This window comes from Lepisosteus oculatus, chromosome 14, assembly GCF_040954835.1.
Source record: "Lepisosteus oculatus isolate fLepOcu1 chromosome 14, fLepOcu1.hap2, whole genome shotgun sequence".
Taxonomy (NCBI): Eukaryota; Metazoa; Chordata; class Actinopteri; order Semionotiformes; family Lepisosteidae; genus Lepisosteus; species Lepisosteus oculatus.
Genome location: NC_090709.1, coordinates 25,759,681 through 25,780,455, shown reverse-complemented (window position 1 = coordinate 25,780,455; position 20,775 = coordinate 25,759,681). Strand labels below are relative to the sequence as shown.

The following is a 20,775-nucleotide window of genomic DNA, read 5'->3' as shown; positions in this document are numbered from 1 at the left end:
GAAGCACTGTCGTATGGCCCTGACATCCCAGCCTCGCCATTCACTGCGTTAAGCACTGTCGTATGGCCCTGACACCCACCCCTCCACTCTCTGCATAAAGTAGTGTCGTCAAGGCCTGACATCCCACCCCTGCCACTCTCTGCGAAAAGAAGTGTCGTATGGCCCTGATACCCACACCTCCACTCTCTGCGTTAAGCAGTGCAGTGCTGTCAGGCTCTGACATCCCAAACCCGCCACTCTCTCTGCAAAGAATTGTCGTATGGCCCTGACACCCACCCCTCCATTCTCTACATAAAGCAGTGTCTTCATGCCCTGACATCCCACCCCCGCCACTCTCTGCGTAAAGCAGTATCGTCAGGCCCTGACATCTAACCCCCGCCACTCTCTGTATAAAGCAGTGTCGTCAAGCCCTGATATCCCACCCCCACCACTCTCTGCGTAAAGCAGTACGGTCAGGCCCTGACATCCTACCCCGGCCACTCCCTGTCTAAAGCACTGTCATATGGCCCTGACACCCACCCCTCCACTCTCTGCGTAAAGCACTGTCATATGGCCCTGACACTCTCCCCTCCACACTCTGCGTTAAGCAGTGTTGTCAGGCCCTGACAACCCACCCCCTCCACTCTCTCGGTAAAGCACTGTCGTATGGCCCTGACATCCCACCCCCACCACTCTCTGCGTAAAGCATTGTCGTATGGCCCTGACATCCAACCCCCGCCAATCTCTGCATTAAGCAGTCTCGTCAGGCCCTGACATCCCACCTCCGCCACTCTCTGCGTAAAGAAGTATGGTCAGGCCCTGACATCCCACCCACGCCACTCTCTGCGTTAAGCAGTGTTCTTAGGTTCTGACATCCCACCCCCACCACTGTCTATGTAAAGAAGTGTCGTATGGCCCTGACACCCACCCCTCCAATCTCTGCATAAAGCAGTCTCATCAGGCCCTGACATCCCACCCCTGCCACTCTCTGCGTAAAGCATTGTCGTATGGCCCTGACATCCAACCCCCACCACTCTCTCCGTAAAGCACTATCGTCAGGCTCTGACATCCCACCCCTGCCACTCCCTGCCTAAAGAAGTGTCGTATAGCCCTGACGACCACCCCTCCACTCTCTGCATAAAGCAGTGTCGTCAAGCCCTGACATCCCACCCCCGGCACTCTCTGCGTAAAGCAGTATGGTCAGGCCCTGACATCCTACCCCTCCACTCTCTGCGTTAAGCAGTGTTGTCAGGCCCTGACACCCCTCCCCCTCCACTCTCTGCCTAAAGCACTGTCATATGGCCCTGACACCCACCCCTCCACTCTCTGCGTTAAGCAGTGTTGTCAGGCCCTGACACCCCTCCCCCTCCACTCTCTGCGTAAAGCACTGTCGTATGGCCCTGACATCCCAGCCTCGCCACTCACTGCGTTAAGCACTGTTGTATGGGCCTGATACCAATCCTCACCTGCGTAAAGAATTGTTGTATGGCCCTGACATCCGACCCTCGGCACTCTCTGCGTTAACCCCTGTCGTATGGACCTGATACCCAACCTTCCACTCTCTGCATAAAGCAGTGTTCTTAGGCCCTGACATCCCACCCCCGCCACTCTCTGCATAAAACAGTGTTGTCAAGCCCTGACATCCCACCCCTGCCACTCTCTGCGTAAAGCATTATGGTCAGGCCCTTACATCCCACCCCCGACACTCTCTGCCTAAAGCACTGTCATATGGCCCTGACACTCACCCCTCCACTCTCTGCGTTAAGCAGTGTTGTCAGGCCCTGACATCCCACCCCCGCCACTATCTGCGTAAAGCAGTATCGTCAGTCCCTGACATCCCAAGCCCGCCACTCTCTGCGTAAAGCAGTATGATCAGGCCCTGACATCCCACCCCCGCCACTCTCTGCCTAATGATGTGTCGTATGGCCCTGAGACCCATCCCCGCCACTCTCTGCATAAAGCAGTGTCGTCAAGCCCTGACATCCCACCCCCGCCATTCTCTGCGTAAAGCAGTATGGTCTGGCCCTTACATCCTACCTCTGCCACTCTCTACCTAAAGTACTGTCATATGGCCCTGACACCCACCCCTCCACTCTCTGTGTAAAGCAGTGTTGTCAGGCCCTAACACCCCTCCCCCTCCACTCTCTGCGTAAAGCACTGTCGTATGGCCCTGACACCAATCCCTCCACTCTCTGCGTAAAGAATTGTCGTATGGCCCTGACATCCCACCCTCACCACTCTCTGCGTTAACCCCTGTCGTATGGCCCTGACACCCACCCGTCCACTCTCTGTGTTAAGCAGTGTTCTCAGGCTCTGACATCCCACCCCCGCCACTATCTGCGTTAAGCAGTGTTCTCAGGCTCTGACATCCCAACCCCGCCACTGTCTACGTAAAGAAGTGTCGTGTGGCTCTGACACCCATCCCTCCACTCTCTGCATAAAGCACTGTCGTATGGCCCTGACACCAATCCCTCCACTCTCTGCATAAGGAATTGTCGTATGGCCCTGACACCCACCACTCCACTATCTGCATAAAGCAGTATCGTCAGGCCCTGACATCCCACGCCAGCCACTCTCTGCGTAAAGAAGTGTCGTCTGGCCCTGACACCCACCCCTCCAGTCTCTGCGTTAAGCACTGTTGTCAGGCCCTGACATCCCACACCCTCCACTCTCTGCGTTAAGCAGTGTTGTCAGGCCCTGACATCCCACCCCTACACTCTCTGCATAAAGCACTGTCGTATGGCCCTGACATCCCACCCCCGCCACTCTCAGCGTAAAGAATTGTCGTATAGCCCTGACACCCACCCCCGCCACTATCTGCGTAAAGCAGTATCGTCAGTCCCTGACATCCCAACCCCACCACTCTCTGTGTAAAGCAGTATGATCAGGCCCTGACATCCCACCCCCGCCACTCTCTGCCTAAAGATGTGTCGTATGGCCCTGAGACCCACCCCTCCACTCTCTGTGTTAAGCAGTGTTGTCAGGCCCTGGCATCGCACCCCTGCCACTCTCTACGTAAATAAGTGTCGTATAGCCCTGACACCCACCCCTCCACTCTCTGCGTTAAGCAGTGTTGTCAGGCCTGACATCCCACCCCTGCCACTCTCGGCGTAAAGCAGTATCGTCAGGCCCTGACATCCCACCTCTGTCACTCTCTGCGTAAAGAAGTGTCGTATGGCCCTGACACCCACCACTCCACTATCTGCGTAAAGAAGTGTCGTATGGCCCTGACATCCCATCCCCGAAACTCTCTGCATAAAGCAGTCGTCAAGCCCTGACATCCCACCCCCGCCACTTTCTGCGTTAAGCAGTACCGTCAGGCCCTGACATCCCACCCCCGCCACTCTCTACGTAAATAAGTGTCGTATGGCCCTGACACCCACCCCTCCACTCTCTGAATAAAGCAGTATTGTCAGGCCCTGACATCCCACCCCTGTCACTCTCTGCCTAAAGAAGTGTCGTATGGCCCTGACACCCACCCCCGCCACTCTCTGTGTAAAGCAGTATCGTCAAGCCCTTACATGCCACCCCTGCCACTCTCTACGTAAATAAGTGTCGTATGGCCTGACACTGACCCCTTCACTCTCTGCATAAAGCACTATCGTCAGGCCCTGACATCCCACCCCCGCCACTCTCTGCGTTAACCGCTGTCGTATGGCCCTGACACCCACCCCTCTACTCTCTGCATAAAGCAGTGTCTTCATGCCCTGGCATCCCACCATCGCCACTATCTGCGTAAAGCACTGTCGTATGGCCCTGACATCCAACACCCGCCACTCTCTGCATAAAGCAGTTTCGTCAAGCCCTGACATCCCACCCCTGCCACTCTCTGCATAAAGCAGTTTCGTCAAGTCCTGACATCCCACCCCTGCCACTCTCTGCGTTAACCCCAGTCGTATGGCCCTGACACCCACCCCTCCACTCTCTGCATAAAACAGTGTCGTCAAGCCCTGACATCCCACCCCCTCCACTCTCTGCGTAAAGAATTGTCGTGTGGCCCTGACACCCACTCCCCCACTCTCTGCATAAAGTAATGTCCTCAAGCCCTGACATCCCACCCCCTCCACTCTCTGCGTAAAGCAGTATCGTCAGGCCCTGACACCCACCCCTCCACTCTCTGCATAAAGAAGTGTCGTCAAGCCCTGACATCCCACCCCTGTCACTCTCTGCGTAAAGAAGTGTCGTATGGCCCTGACATCCCACCCCCACCACTCTCTGCATAAAGCAGTTTCGTCAAGCCCTGACATCCCACCCCCGCCACTCTCTGCATAAAGCAGTTTCGTCAAGCCCTGACATCCCACCCCTGCCACTCTCAGCCTAAAGAAGTGTCGTATGGTCCTGACACCCACCCCTCCACTCTCTGCGTTAAGCAGTGTTGTCAGGCCCTGACATCCCACCCCTTCCACTCTCTGCGTAAAGCACAGTCATATGGCCCTGATATCCCAATCTCGCCACTCACTGTGTTAAGCACTTTCGTATGGCCCTGACACCAATCCCTCCACTCTCTGCGTAAAGAATTGTCATATGGCCCTGACACCCACCCCTCCACTCTCTGCATAAAGCAGTGTCTTCATGCCCTGCCATCCCACCATCGCCACTATCTGCGTAAAGCAGTATCGTCAGGCCCTGACATCCCACCCCTGCCACTCTCTGCGTAAAGAAGTGTCGTATGGCCCTGACACCCACCCCTCCACTCTCTGCATAAAGCAGTCTTATCAGGCCTTGACATCCCACCCCCACCACTCTCTGTGTAAAGCACTGTCGTATGGCCCTGTATTGTGCTCTCTGAAGGCACCAGTTCTGTAGGGTTTGGGCATTTACTGGGAGAATTATTAATTGTAGCAGTAAATCACAAAATTGATTCTTTTGATGGCTTTAGAATCCAACCATGCGATATAACTCAAACAACGCACACACAGGTACTAATACACGAGGATACATTTATTAATACATAGAATATGCATGTAAACCTAACAGATCTTATCGAGAGGGTTATCAGAAAACAAAAGGTATATATTCAGTCAGTTACAAAGAGTTACATATATCAAGAGGACATACGTTCAGTATATCATTCATTTAGACCGTTTCGTAAATGACCTTGGTTATAACTTCTACATTAGATACTCAAAACAAGTACATAACTCTTAGGAATTAAATTGATATCAACTGGTTGGGATAACAATTGAATTCTCGAGCAGTAATGCAGTGAAGTTGAATACTCATCCAATCTCTGGGGATTCAGATCTCCTGCGGGCACAAAGAAACAGTTGCAGGCTTGTTGCTGTCCAATCCGCGCTCTCTGGCTAGGTGCCAGGCTGTGCTGTGCGGTTTGCGACGGTGCGCTGCAGATGCTCACTGGCCTGCTAGTTAGTGTTGGCTTTAACTAGCAAAGTTTGTGCACAGGAGAAAAGATGACTGTGGGTCCCAGCAAGTCAGGAAGAGGACTGGTTCGTTCCTGGTGAAGAGCTAGTTCTGAATAGTGATTCAGCTGTCCACAGTTCCGACCTGTTTACGAGGCTTGCTGCTGGTGCTAACCTCGGGTGGATCCTCTGGTTACTCTCTGGCAACCTCCGCTCTAGACTCTTAGAACGAAGGAAAGTTCTGGCACTCGGACACACTGGCCGTTCCGTGGTTGTCCTGGCTCAGGATGGTCAGGAGGCGCGCTGCGAGAATGTCCTGCCCTTGGGAGCCTTCTGCTCCTGGGCCGTCCTGCCCTGGAACTCTCCTTTGAATTCCCTTTAGAAAAGTCCACAGAATCCTCTCTCAGGCCCTCTGTGTTGCCTGTTTTTACCTGGAGGAACTTCAGCTTGTTGATTGGCTGAAAGTTCCAGGGGCATCAGAGTCCCACCTGGGTTACTCGGCCCTACCAGTCCCTGATTGGTTGATCAAGGTGAGATATGAGTCACTTACTCCTAACACTTAGGAATGCAGTCCAGATGTCCATCTGGCACTCCCTAGACAGATAGGCGCCAATGGATGACCATTGATCATGATAGCCAGGCTTAGCTAAGTGCATCCCCCTTTGGGAGCTGTCCCTTATCAGAGGAAACCTTAAATCAGCCTGCATGAATAGTTTCTCTGTGGCTGCACCACAGAGATGAACAGAGAGATGAGGCCTCATTTGGGAAAGCACAGAAACACTTAATTCTGTCTTATTACAAGCCTTGCCGCTACATATCCCCCCTTTTTGAAGGTCACGAGGTCCTGAGGCGTTGTTGCCTTCAAAACAAAACAGAGTTAAGTGATGTCCCTTGTCATTAGAACATTAACCTTAAATGTCCACATTACTCCTCGAGAATTCATACCGGAACCAGCATTGGGAACAAACAGGATGAATAACATCTGGAGTATGTATAAACACGGTAGGAGACATCGTCTCAGTCTAGGCATTACACATCAGGAAGTTCACTGTCAATATCTGATACCTCTGTAGTAGATATTTGGGGAGAAGTCACTTCCTTTCTTTTGACATGCTACCTTTGACTCATTCATGCTACCCGGAGTACATCTTGATGTAAGAGTACAGCATTCAGAGTACACTGTCAGTCATGACCCAGCTACCCGGCAGTAGTGTTACAATAACAACAGTTCCTATTCCCAGCCCCCCTGATAAACCACGACACCTGTGTTGGGCACCTGCCAGGGTGGGTTGGAGGTTTGTTCCATTAAAGCAAACTAACTACCTGTACCTCTTCAGGGCGTAGTATTTCTTGGATTTCTATCCAATTCAATAGTGTGGCACCTGAAGGCATCCACAACCTCAAGTTTGGTCTTATGTTGTCTGGTTCTAGACAGTACAGTGTTAAGTCACCAAGCTGTACTATGGCCTCCTCGGGAACTTGCAGGAAAACTATTTGGTTAGGTAGCTGCATTGCGGTAGCTGTATCATGCCTGTCACAAGTCATAGTGTCAGTTAAATGTGGTGTGCTGACCAGCCATTTACTTCCCACCTGCTCTTCATGGGGTTCATTAACCTCCCTCTGCCCATTAGTAGCTTTACACCCTTCATTGGTGAATCGTTTAGACACAGCCAATGGATAGCTTTGGTAGCCATACCCATCTAAAGATTTGGAACCAAATTCAATCTTGGATTGCCTTCTGGGTGAGCTATGAACGATGGGGTTAACTGGGGTTAAAAGAGTTGAATCAAGTGGGTTTGGGAATTGTGCCATGGTTAGACTGGCTACAGTGGCACTAAACTCCCTTAACAGGTCTTGTGTCAACATTCTGGCCTGTTGCACACAAGCATAAACCCACTGTATAACACTGGCAATCATGTCCACTGGTTGGGGGATAAGGTTTTTTCTCTTTGTTCATGCCTGTGCTCTAGGAACCCTGCAGGGGGCGGTGCAGCGGTGGAGCATGCCTGACCCTCGGCTGAGTGGTCATCTGGAGCACCTGAGTGATCTGGGATTGTTACCCCATTCTCACTGTTCAGGTCCACCCTGCACACTTCCTGATTGAGAAATCCCTCTATCGGCATGTTTACAGTCGTTCGCTGGGGGCCGGTGTAGGACACCTGCTCGCTCCCCCCTTCCCTCGCTAGGGGCTCAACTGGTAGTTGTGAGAAATAATGTTACCTGACTGCAGGTTCCCTGGGTCACAGCAGAGGGAATCGGCATCTGGGATCAGGTGTGTCCACAGCGCAGTAGTCTCAGCGTCCAGCTGGACCTCCTGTCTAACCTGTGAATGTTGCACCAGGGGCACCTGGTGGTGGCCCCGTGACAGCTGCTCAAGCAGATCCTCACTAATAGAGGACCTCTCAGGGCTAAGGGTGAGGGCTACATCACCAACCTGTTCTCCTGCCATCTGGATCCCTTCCACCACTGCAGGGTGGTGTTCCTGACCCCTCTTGGGTGCCAGGGTGCACAGGGAAAGCTCCTTTTCATCGCCAGGTGGGGAGATCTGCTCCTCTTTAGGGATGTAAAAGGGGTGTGCTTTACCTGGTGGATCAGGCGGCTGCTTGGAGCACCGCTCCTGTGGCATGGAGGCTGTTGGGACCTTGGCCGGGACACGACTTCCCTGTATATCCAGGGAACAAGGAAATATTTTTATTTCTTGTCCAGAGGGAACAGAAGGAAACTCCACATAGGCTTCTGTGTTCGGTGGGCACTGTGTGAGCACAGTCAGCCTCTTGGCCCCCCTTTCCTTCTGTACAGAAGGCTTAGGAGCCTTGACCTGTTTCCACACTTTGCCTTTCTGGTGATCCACCAAAGGTTCCTCTCCGAGTCGCATGCCCTTTTCTTTTTCTACCCGTTTGAGCTTGCCGTGTGACATCAAACACCTTTCAACCTCAGTGTCAATCAGTGTCTCACTGTGTAAGACATCTCCCATGGCAGCCTCGAGGTAAAAGCTTCCTGCTTTTCCTGTGTTTTACTGCCTGCTCTGTGACTTCAGGGGTGGAGTCAGCACTCGCTGGGGAGTGGCTGACCTCATCCAGGCAGGAACCCTTCCGCTCAATCAGATAGACTGAGGGAGGGAGAGGGGGCGGGTCTCCGCCTCCTCCAGTGGAGAGTATCAGCTCATTCACGCTTCCGGCAGCCTTGGGGAGCGGTTGTCCCTGTCCTAATAAAGCTTGTTCAAGCCTGGCCAGGCGAGCGGCTACTGAATCCTTTTGTTCAGCCTTTTCTAGCCCTTTCCCTCCCCGGGTATTCTCATGGCACTTAGGACGCTGGGTGCGGTTCTGTGTGCCTGCTTTGGAACGGGGCTTAGCCAGCTCAGGAGCCTGCGCTCCTTCGAGCAGGAGGGAGTTAACCCTGCTGGCTCTGACGGCGAACACAGTCGCTTTAGCAGCTTTTTGCTCAGAGCGACTTTGGACATCATACTCCCAGGCTTTCTGCACGAATCTCTTAATATCAGTCATTTTCATGGTCTGTGCATCTGTATGCATTAAGATCATCTTTCTGACTGATGGGTGGAGATTTGCAATGAATAAACCCTTGAAACGTGTGTTCTCTTCGCAACCCTCATCATTTCGCACTGCAAAATAAGTTAGTCTAAGTCTCTCGTAATATTCGCGAGGGGACTCTGCTCTCTCGTGCTTAATGTTAAGGGCGGCGGCTATCGCGGCAGTCGGGTCAATAAACGCACTGTATTCCTCGATAAGTGCTTGACACAGCTCCTCAAAGTCATTACAGACTTCTTTCATCTGCCTAGCCATCCACTCATGTACAGCTCTGCTGGTAGTTTTCCTGACCAGAAACACTTTCTCCTGTTCTGTGGCGTTTGGCAGGTACTGCAGGGTATACCTGAGGTCCTGAATATAACTCTCGATATTATTCTCTGACACTGCAGGGTCAAATCTCTCTATGTCCTTCGCTAGCTCTCTCAGAGAATGGAGGTTTATTCTTCTAGCTTCTCCGCTGACAGAGATATGGAGATATGGAGGAGATCATGGTCTGACTTGTCGCTGCTAGAGAGAGGGCTTTATAGCGACTCGAATTCAGACCTTTTAGCAACCATCGTTAAACTTAAAGAGTATTACTTTTAAGTTTGAAATCACAGTTCTACCACAGAAAACCACAAGATCAAGTATGCAATCAACCCGGTAGATCGCAAAAGATCACAAAACAATCAAAAAAAGCAGCGTAGTAAAAGAAGTGATGCAGCTGTCCTCTCTATAAGAAGGGTGCCAGTGAGCCCAGCTCTTGCTTACGGCCACACCCCCTTGAGCATGCCTGATCTCGTCTGATCTCGGTAGCTAAGCAGGTACGGGCCTGGTTAGTACTTGGATGAGAGACTGCCTGGGAATACCAGGTGCTGTAAGCTTTTAAGCGCAGGAGGCGCCTTATCCCCGCTCGCTCGCTCATTACCCTGTTCACGTGTGCAGTGCGGCTTTTCCGGCTAGACCTGGTCAGGACCACTCCGACATCCTGACAAGTGAAAACAAATGGTGTGCTGAATGCACCAGTAGTTCACGAAACTGTTTCTTCCCTGAACTGCTTTGCTTGTGAAGCGCCAAGCTGCCTTGAATGGATCGCAGAAATCAAATATATGGATGGATTCGGAGTGTGCTTTCCAACTTTTGTGCAACATTTTCCTTTGATAGGGCGCAGTTGTCTTCACAATGTGGATTAAAGTGAAAGGAGTAACGTCAGTATAAAACGGCTTTCCTTCTCGATGCATCTGTAACGCTGCTCTGTAGAGGTGAAAAGGATCCAATGCAGATGCAGGAGTCGTAGGTAGGTAAGTAAGCGTACAGAGCAAAGCCAGGAGCTGAGTCGTAGTCCGAAGGCGAAGGTAGGTCGAGATCCGGTAAAGGCACTGGTGGCGAACAATCCAAAATGTGAGACAGAATCGTGGTCGAAAAGAGAGCTGCAGGGTCAAATCCGAAATAGGCACAGATAACAAACAATCCAAGGGGCGAGACGAGATCCGAAGTCCGAAGGCAAAAGGGTAGACAGAATTCCAGGAAGGCAAAAGGGTAAGAAACGCTAGGCAGAGCAACAAGAAGTGAACTCAATACCGAGCAACGTGAAGTAGATAAGAATGGTATAAATAACCTGGCGTGCCGCACGGTAGAGCAATTGCAGGTGTGTTAACTCGTGCGGCGGCGCTTGTCAATAGTTATCCGCTGCTGGTACTGATTAGCTCGCTTACGCGTTGATCTCTTCTGGCTGGTGGTCGTGACAGCACCATGGTTGTTTTCCATATTTCTAATGATTTTGGTTTCAAGATCTCAATTTAGTGTGAAACATACAAGCCAGCTGGATAAATCTCTTACACATCATTTATAATGTCCTTTCAACTAATAGCCCATGCAGGGATCAAACCCCAGCTGTTGTTATGAGCTGCGTTACGCTCTGCAACATTCAGATGAGAAATTTACCTCTGTTTCTTCATTATATACACAGTGAGCAATATTTGCAAACCTATTGCCCCCCGTGGACTCTGTATTTGATTGTGGTACAGGACCAGTCTTGGAGAAATGAAGTGAGGAGGGTGTGTTCATTAAAAGGCTCACAGAGTCCCTGGGAGGATTCAATCCACCACCCCTTCAGTTAACAGCTGAGCCACAAAGACTCAAGTAGAGCTTTACACTTCTCGGTCTCAGTGAAATTGATACACTCGATGAATTTCTGGAGATTCAAGGAAAAGAACCAAGAGTGGCTGAGATTTGCAGGTTTATTTCATTCCATTCTGTGATTTCTGAAGGGAACGCTGTGAAAACACAAGTTTTGACGAGAAGGGATGGACATGTAAGGTCCCCAGGCTTGGACAGTATGGTGAGGGCTGCAGGTTGTGGGTTCGACAGCAGCAGCAGCAGAACCTGATCAGTATCACTTACCTCCGATGTCCTCCATACATCCATGCACCAAACATTGAAAATGACAAACTTGGTGAATTTCCACCTATTTTCATCAAGTTGAAAAGAAGAACAAACAGTGTCCCTGGATCTGTTATCAAAAACACCACCTTAACTTCTTGGTTCATGTCATGTAAACTGACATAATCAATGGAGTCATGCCGAGGTTGTGAGTTTAAGCCTCACCTGGAGCAGCTTGGTTTTCTGTCTTGACAGGCAAACAGTGTTTTGTGTTATTTGCTTAATGGAGAGATGATTCTCTGTTAATTGTGCTCCTCCTGGAAGAGGTAAAGATGTGAATTTCATAAGGACATTAGTGGAGATGGTGTATCTACTATCTGTGTGAGTGCTGTGCAGGAAGTGCAGTCTGTGGTCTGGGAAGAAGGGACTCTCTTCGGAAGAGCGGCACTATTCACAGGAGAGAATATACATTAAAAAAATATTTTTCAGGATGCTGATTTTTCTTCTTTGGGAAATTAAAAGGAGTGCAGTTTGTGACCTTGTGGTGCAACGGTACCACGTCTGACTCCCAGTCAGAAGGTTTTTTTGTTCAAATCATGTCGAGGTCAGGCAATAATCTTTCAGGTTCTGCTGGTGCTGAACCTGGAAGTCTCACCATGCAGTTGAGTTCTATCTGTACACCACATAGATAATCTTAATGAAATAACAGAGCAGTGCAGGACATGCGGTGAGGAGCTCATGCAGCGAATACTGTTGAAAATGATAAAGTCACTCTGCACATCTGGGAAACATCACGTCTGACTTTAAAGAGAGTTTCATCTGAGAATGGAAGTTAAGAAGTTTCACACCACTTTTGTTTTACAGGCTTAATACATCACCCCATCTAAAATGAAATTCTAAGTGAGAAAAATGTGTTTTCTAAATTCTTATTAGTTTTAAAATATCATCTCTTTAAAACAGACAAAGGGTTTATGTGTCGCTCTGAAATTCTGATTGATTTAGAATTAAAAGAAAAGACTGTTTTCTTCCACAACGCCGTGAAATGATCAAATCTTTCACTCTACTTCTCTCTTGTAGTTGTATTGGGTCACGTATCATGTTTAATCACTTCTTCTAAACACTGGTGCACGTTTTCACCATGAAAAAAAAAGACGTTTTTCCCTTACATGATTTCTCTTTTTTTATCAAACAGAACAGAAAGAAGAAAAAAAGAAAAAGTAGTTTCGTAAAAGAACTCTGTCGCCCTTAGGATATGTCAAGCGCATTGGACATGAAAAGTGCCCAATAAAAGCCATTTCTCTTTGTTTCTCTTAGTGTCGGGGCTGCTATTGTGTGTAAAGGAGGCAACTTGCTAAGCCAGCAGACTCAGCGCTTACTGAACGCAGATGTCTCAGAGCGGTGTGTCCAAATGGCTGTAAAAGAGGAGCATTCTGCCGGCACCGTGGCTTTGTAAGTTAAAGCACCTGTCTAGTTAACGGGAGGTCCTGGTTCCAAATCCCAGCGATCATTCATCAGGACTAGTGTTAATATCAATGGAAAGTAGGAAGTAGGAAAGCATTTAAAGAAGAAAAAAATCAGTTCAGATGATGTCTTTTAATTTTTGAGAAATGTGCACACACATCACAAGACACTTAACTTTTTCTTCATTAGAGCATGCATATAAACAGCTTATCTCAAAATGTTTGTAATCGTTATTTTTATAAAATTAAATACATCGTCTATCAATAGTAAGAAAGTAAGAAAAATATTTTAGAAACTATGAACTATGAAGAGCGCTTAGCAGGTTGTGTCTTTATCTTAGTCAGTAAAGCATCAGATTTCCAATATGGGGGTCCAGGTTTTAAGTACCTTTTTGGGTAGCTGTGTTTCTGAGGCTTTTGTGAACGCCCAAAACAGTTGATGTATTGTCCTTCAATTTTTCAAATTGTGCCATGGATATTTTAAATGTTCAATCTTTTCAGGCTCTTTAGCATTTTCTTTCAAATGCGAAACAAGTTCAAGGTGTTATTGTCACTGGGCTGTAGGTACAGTAGATAGTCTACATGAGAGCGCATGTAACAGCACAGGACACCCAGTTAGGAGCTCACACAGCTTTCAGCTCAGTGCGCAGCGCTCTCTTGCCTTCCTGAAGATGACGTTAAATTAGTTAAAATCATGTGATAGTTAACAAAGCTTAATAGTGAAACAGCCAGCACAAATGGTTGCGTTTGTGATTATGTCACTTCTCTACTACAGCAGTGTCGATAAAAGAAACTCTGAAACAGCTAAAGCACTGCACAACTGAATTCGGGAGAATAATATTAGGGATTCTGAGCGATATCTACATACAAGCAATCCAATACAGATGCTGAAGTCTTTAAATATTGACTCTCCCTGTTGTGCTGCCTTTTCCTTGAAGGAAAACTATTCAACTGGAAGAATGTTTATCGCAGGTTTAAAACTTGCCGTTGCTATTTGGAGAAATCCACAAACTCGTGTTTTTCATGTGTTTTAAAAGACAGCCATACCCACTGACAAAATAACGACACTGCTGCTGATTTTTTCCGGACCCGAATGACAGTTGACCTTTGTGAGCCAATTGATGAAGCCAACCCAGTGAATACTATAGCAGAAGGTGGAAGAGCGTTCAACTTTATAACTACCGCAAGCACAGGAACAACAGCAAGAAGCAGAATCAATTTCCCATTGAATGGTGTTGTTGTTTGAGGTATGCGTTGTGAACGCATGCAGAGAATCCCACAATTTCTTCTAAACTTGGACAAAGTATTTCTGATGGAGCGCTGTGTGCAAAGATTTCATAAACTGTACTCCTGCTGACAATTCGGTGTGAAAAAGCAGAGCATTTGAGTTTCACTGACAAAAGCTGAATGCAAGCCAAAAGCAATATTAAATGGAATAGACAGCACACTACGATTCGCACTGACTGAAAAGTTATCTCGGCAGCTGTTGTTACCCGCATGAAGCTGAAAGGGTCAATGAGCATTTCTGTTGAGATGACAAATTAAAGCTTTTTTCTGCCTTGATGTTGAGCTGACAAAAACTATCTTGAAAGATATCGCAATCTCTCGACAGACTGTCGAATAAATTCTTAACTGATTAAATTCTCATCGGAAGCAAGGTCTTAACATAGAAGAACCTGGCAGCAGTGGAATTTGAACCCATGCCTCCAAACAGACTGGAGCCTAAAATCCGGCACCTTAGACAACGCAGCCACACTACCTTCTGCAGCACATTCCTTCCTCACATTACTCAATCAAAGAACACTGGGCTTTAGCTCTTGCCCGACATGGAAACGACTGTACCTTCGTTTTCAGAGATATTTCCTGTCACTTGGTGAAATATCAACTTCTTTGTCAGCTCTGAATATAGTTCTTCTTTGGAGCAGACTTCGGACCTTTTATTTAATTTATAAAGGAGGGCGCATTCCGAAATGTGTAATTCCTGTTTTAGAAATGCTCTGGGCGGTGTGTCTTCTTTTAACGCACAAACAGTTTTCTAACTGTATACTGTAGATCAGTGCAGCTATCGTACTGGATTTAGCTGGGATTCTCACATTTTTCTTGAGAAGGTATTCAGGGTTGCTTGAAACTTGAATAAAAACGTGATCTGAAACTACCAACTGTACCTTCCAATCTCTGATGTTGCTGTAACTAAACTCGGATGTGATCTTTTGCAGATGTGCAGTGTGCCTTTACTCTTGTCGTATTAAACACTAGCTCTGTTGTTGGGCATAGTTGAAGGGGAACAAACTGCACAGAAAATTAGGGAATGATAAAATGTTTCTACACTTCAAAATGTCCCTTTAAAACCCTCCTCACACACGTCAGTGTGGGGAGTTTGCAGGTAGAAAGGTTTTACAGATGCTCATGATATTTCTCACGGGGTGTTACCTGTTGTAGTATCTCTCTCTGCGCCTTTGGAAATAAAAGAGCGGCTGAAGTGTGAGGTAACGTTTTGAACAGCCTCTTTGTCTTACAAAACAAGAAATGAAAATCAACTGGTAAATTGAACAGTGCAGTAATCAGCGCAGTATACAGTAGGAAGCAATTAAACAAAATGATTAGCAAAAATTTAAGTTGAGTAGATTGGAGTAAGAAATTAATTCTATTTGTAAGCAAACAAGAGCCTGTGCTGCGCATGAGACACACCAATCTTTCAGCGTTTGATTGAATTGACAAAAAAATCCTCTCCCGATCTTCATCTTTGAAAAGGTTAACCTTTTGAGCCAGCAGGTGTAACACTGCAAAGCTGCCTGTTTCTCACAGATGTTTGAAGCTGTAGATAACATTTTGCATGTTTGGTGCCACGGCTTAGCTGGTTAGTGTGCCTGACTAAAAAACAAGAGATCCTAGGTGTGAATCCCAGTGGTATCTATTCATAAACACCAGGCCAATCACTGCCAATATTTATGGAGCTCACTTATTCCGGATCGCGGTCACCGAGGACCACTCCTGTCTCCCCAGATGACACTTTTTATTTTTAAGATAAACACGAGATAAACAACGTTTGTTTGAAACCGCTCCACAAATTTTCTCACATGCACGTATTCTCAAATATCACCACAACAAAACCATAAAGTTTGTTTCCACAGACATGACACTATTATGCAATTAACCAATAAATTAATGAACTAGCAGAATCCCAATAAAAACACACAGCAACCCGGCAAGCACAGCATGTCAATATCATACATTTTTACCAACAAAACCGCAAAAGCAAAAACCAGCAAATATATATATATATCCCTTGTTTTTACCTTATTCTGGAGCATGATATATATCCAAAATAACCCAGACTAGTTTATCTCAAGAGCTAGAGACTAGTAAACGTTATTGATTACGTAGTAAATGTTTGAAGAACGAGCGCCAGAAATAAGGCGATTTGATTGGTAAAAACCGCTGTCATTCACTGTATTTTCAGCCATTCAGAGCCCTTAGGGGGTGAGACTTCCTCTAGAAGCTTCAGGCTGCATTTTTAGCTGTCAATCATTGACTCAGAAGGGGTAATCAATCAGTTTTTTATCAGTTTCTTATCAGTGCTCCTTTTTTTCACACCAGAAGGCAACTCTGAGTTTTTTTTTCATTGCATAACAGCAGATAAAGGCTCTCTAGCAGTGTCTTCTGGTTTTTATAGCTATTGCAATGGTTTTTATTCTTATTATTTTCAATATTTTTATGTTTTTTTATTATAGGCGTGAAATTTCATTCCAGGTCCAGTCTTTACAAAACATGATGTGTATTTTTTTCTAATTGATCAATTTGTCCCAAGTTTTTATCCAAGCTAGTAGCCACCTAGAAGAAGGTTTTAAAATCATTACCAGGCCCTTGACATGCATATAAGTGAAAAATCTGACCTCTGAAGACCAAAAAAAAATGTTCGCCAGCTGTTTTTTTTCATATTTTGTTTTTTTTTCTGCTGAGTGGACACATTAAGAAATATAAGAAATTTGACTATTCACACTCAAAGCCAAGGGGGTTAGCTTCAATTTAAGACCCGAACCAGGCTCCTGCTATGTTCTGCTGCAGAGATATAACAAATGTTTAAGGGGGAGGAAATTCCAGGCGGACATTGGCTAAATATGTCACTGATAGTAAAATTAAGGATGAAAGGATATGCATGTGTTACAGCTTTCTGCAGGTGTTTTATGTTTTAGCACAAGTGTTGGCTCTGTGGTGCAATGGAGGGCGTGTTGGACTTCTAGATGTTAATAGAATGAAGTCATTCAAAGGTTGTGGGTTGGAGTCCCATGTTATTTTGATTCAGCCTTTCGAAATCCTCTAGGGATTGGTGTTGATCAAGTCAAATAGAGGACTTCTTATGAGTCGACAGTCGAAAATGAACCAGCGGCCACAAGGGAGAAATTAGCACTGGACCTGGTCGGTGATCGCATTATTCCTATCCTGTAGTCCTTGCACTGGTTTCCTGTCAAGTTTCATGTTGACTTCAAAATCCTCATGCTCACCTATGAGCCTCTCCATGGCTTGGCACCTCAGTACCTCTCTGAGCTCTTATTGCCCTACTCCCCTAATCGCAACCTTGGCTCTTCTAATTCTGGTCTCCTATCTGTCCCCCAAGCCCGTCTACACTCTACGGGTGACAGGGCCTTCTCCGGTTATTCCCCCAACCTCTGGATCTCTATCCCCAAGGATATCAGTCACCTTGTCTAAATTCCTTCAAATCCAGACTCAGAGCCTCCTTCTTTAGAAGAGCCTTTAATTAACTATTCTTTACCCCTTTGCTCCAACTGTATTTAGTACCACCATCTACTGTCTCCTTTAACTGTGTATTCTCATCCTGCTTATCTTGTGTATTTTTTCATTGTATTGTTGTCATTCTGCAAAGTGCTTTGAGAAGCCACCATTAAAGGCGTTATATAAAGTAAAGTTTATTATTATTATTAATAATGAACAGTGCATTTAACACTGAGCACACTTGGTCCTTCTTTGAGAAGGATTGCAGGGGTAGGGAACAAGCTTTTCACGTGTGTTGTTGAAGACATGGCTTTGTTGCAGGAAATGTCTGAATGCCATCATCGGAGTAAGGAGAGGATCAGGGTTTTGGGGAAGTCTTTTTGATGCCTGAAACTGTGTGGTTCCTGGTTGTAACAGCTGGCACTCTACACCTAAAAAACAGAGAACACCGTTGACATCGCTGAACTGCCTAGCGGACATTTTGTCACCTTCTTCTGACCTGTATTTAATGCGATTCTCTGAAAACGTGGCACATTATATCTGTGGTACCTTTATGGAGGGTGAGCGCACTCATAAGGATCATAGATTCGATCACAAGCATCTAAAAATGAGCATGAGAAAATGACATCACGCTATAAGGTTGAATTGCATGAGTTCTCCTTTTCCCTCCGTAGAAAATGTGTGTTTGAAAGGAGGTGTCATGTTATTTTTTTGCCAGACAAAGCCATGCCGTAAGATCAGTGTGGTTATTTAAATGTATTGGTCTGAAATTGGTTTAAATCACAGGGATGTAACAACAAAAAATTAAGTGCTTCTTAACACAGATAGTTGGAGATATTTGGCAGCAGTGGGATTCCAACTTACGTCCCCAAAGAGTCTGGAGCTTTAATCCAGTTCTTTAGAGTGCTCGGCTGTGTTAGCCTTGACTGCCTCATACCTCACACTGGCTCAGAGAAAACTGGGTGGCTTGCAAAGACTGGTAGGAGAGGAAAGGAATAAATACTTATTTTTTATCTGCTAAAAGAAGGAAAGAAATATTTGATAATTGTTTGTTTAGCAGTTGTTTTGATCAAATTATTGTAATGCAGTGGCAGGTACAATTAAGGTATAATATGTACATGAACTGAGTCTGAAATCTGAGTTGGTGATGGCAGTTGACTATCACTGGAGGACAGTTCATCATGAGCGGGTAAGCCTGCATAATGAGGGAGAAGAGATCGGCCTCTGTGACGTAGTGTCCAGTGACACTAACTATCTGTCCTACTGTTCTCTGCTAACGTAGAGGGTGAATGTTGTTTAAGGTGAATGAAAGGTTTCTTTCTTGTAAAATATTTTCGAGCGCATTTTTGTTGCTGAAACTTTATCTTGTGCATTTGAATTAATTCCGATATTGTCACCTAATTCTATACATTGTTTCATCAGACTAGAACATTTAGAGGAGCTCAATTGCATTAATGAATTGCACAGTGATAGTATTTCTTGTCGTTTAAATATTTCAGTCAAAAATGTAGAGAAGGTGCTCCTGTTTTCACCATTATAAAAACTGTGTTTCATCAGTAATATTTACTCTCATAAAAGATTGTAATTGTATTGTTCTGTTCTGTGACAGTCTTGAGTGACACAAACCTTCTGTTTTACTGCACTACACTTCTCCAGAGGCCAGTTCAGCACACAAGGATCCTCAGTCAAACAAACACTGCAATCACTTGATAAAAGCCACTTCTCATCCTTTCTCTTAGTGTTGGTGCTACTATTCTATGCAAAGGAGGCACCTTGACAATTAAAGGAGTCTTCATGAAGGTGTGCATGGCAAGCTCTCCATTGGCAATTGACCGGGCTTTTGAAGAAACCAATCTCATTCAACAACCATACAAATTGCACAGCTTAAGGCACATGAAGCGAAATTCGTGAGCAGATAGACACAAAACAATGTCGCTTCATGTTATTTGCAAAGCTGTTTTGCTTGTCTAACCACCTCTCCCTACTTTGCAGTGAGCACATATATTTCATTTTCTTCTCTTATATTTTCCTTGATATTTCTAACCCTTTCCCCCATGTGGAGATGTATCCACATCCAAAACCCCATGTTTCACCCTGCATTTGTGCCAGTTTTACAATCTGTGTAAAAGCCTGCCTTACACAGGTCTAGTGGCACAATCAGTCAGGCTGTGTTATTTATACAGCTGTGCACAGTGGAGTCATGCTGAGGTTAGAAGTTCAAGCCTCCCCTGGAGCCATTAAGTCTTCTGAATGTTTTCCACTCATAAAACGTTCGTTAGCCATAGCAGTTTCACTGTGACTTTGCAGGTAAAATATTCTTAATGAGAATAATATTTTGTATGCGATAAATAACCGCACCAGAAAATATTGGAGAGAAATGGCTTGTCGCACTATTTGCAGCAGACACTCAGACACAGAAATGTCCTGTCATTAAAGAAAATTCATGAAGAAGAGGAGTGACATTGCAAAGGCGATATTTTCTGATGTCTGTCTTGGTTAATAATCATTTGTGTGGGAATTACTTCTGTCATTATTACTAATAATGATAAAAACAGAGAACTCACAGCTCTCTGGACGTTGGTCTGGACTCTAGAAAGTGTTTTTATTTGCAAGCGACTCTGGAACTCAACACCTGTTGATGGGTCACTTCTGTCAGACACATCAGTGGAACCCAAGCCCACCTACACACACATTCACACACACTGACAGATATACTGTACACCTACACTCTCACACACATTTACAATCACAGACACATCACACATTTATACACACAATCAGACACTTACACACTCACATATATACACTCTCACATGCTATTATCATTAATACTCACATAGACGCAGGCACTACACACACTAACAGACATACCAACACATACACTTACAAATATAAAACTACACACTGGCAGACACCACACACTCACAGACACCACACACTCACAGACACACACCATACACACACATTCACAGGCATGCATTCACAGAAACAGACACTACGCATACTCACAGACACACACTTATAGACACCAAACACTCAGAGACCTCACACGCTCACACACTAACAGCCCACACATGCACAGACACCACACACTTCCAGACATGCACCCACACACGCACAGATACCACAAACACACTTATCCACAGATACACAATAACTAACACAAATATAAATACTACTAATACTACAACAGTAACACTATCACTAACACTGACACAAACTACTAATAATAACAGCAATGCTGTTACTAAAACTAACATTACTACTAGTGTTAATACTCTAACAGTAACACTATAATTATAATTAATATTAACATGAATATGAACATTAAAACTAAAA

At 45.9% G+C, this 20,775-nt stretch overlaps 2 pseudogenes; both read left to right on the top strand.

The window, feature by feature from the left end:
* Positions 1 to 20,775, top strand: part of LOC138242482 (zinc finger protein 271-like) — a 372,248-nt pseudogene that overhangs the window by 52,014 nt on the left and 299,459 nt on the right.
* LOC138218895 (5S ribosomal RNA) lies at positions 9,629 to 9,747 on the top strand (annotated as a pseudogene).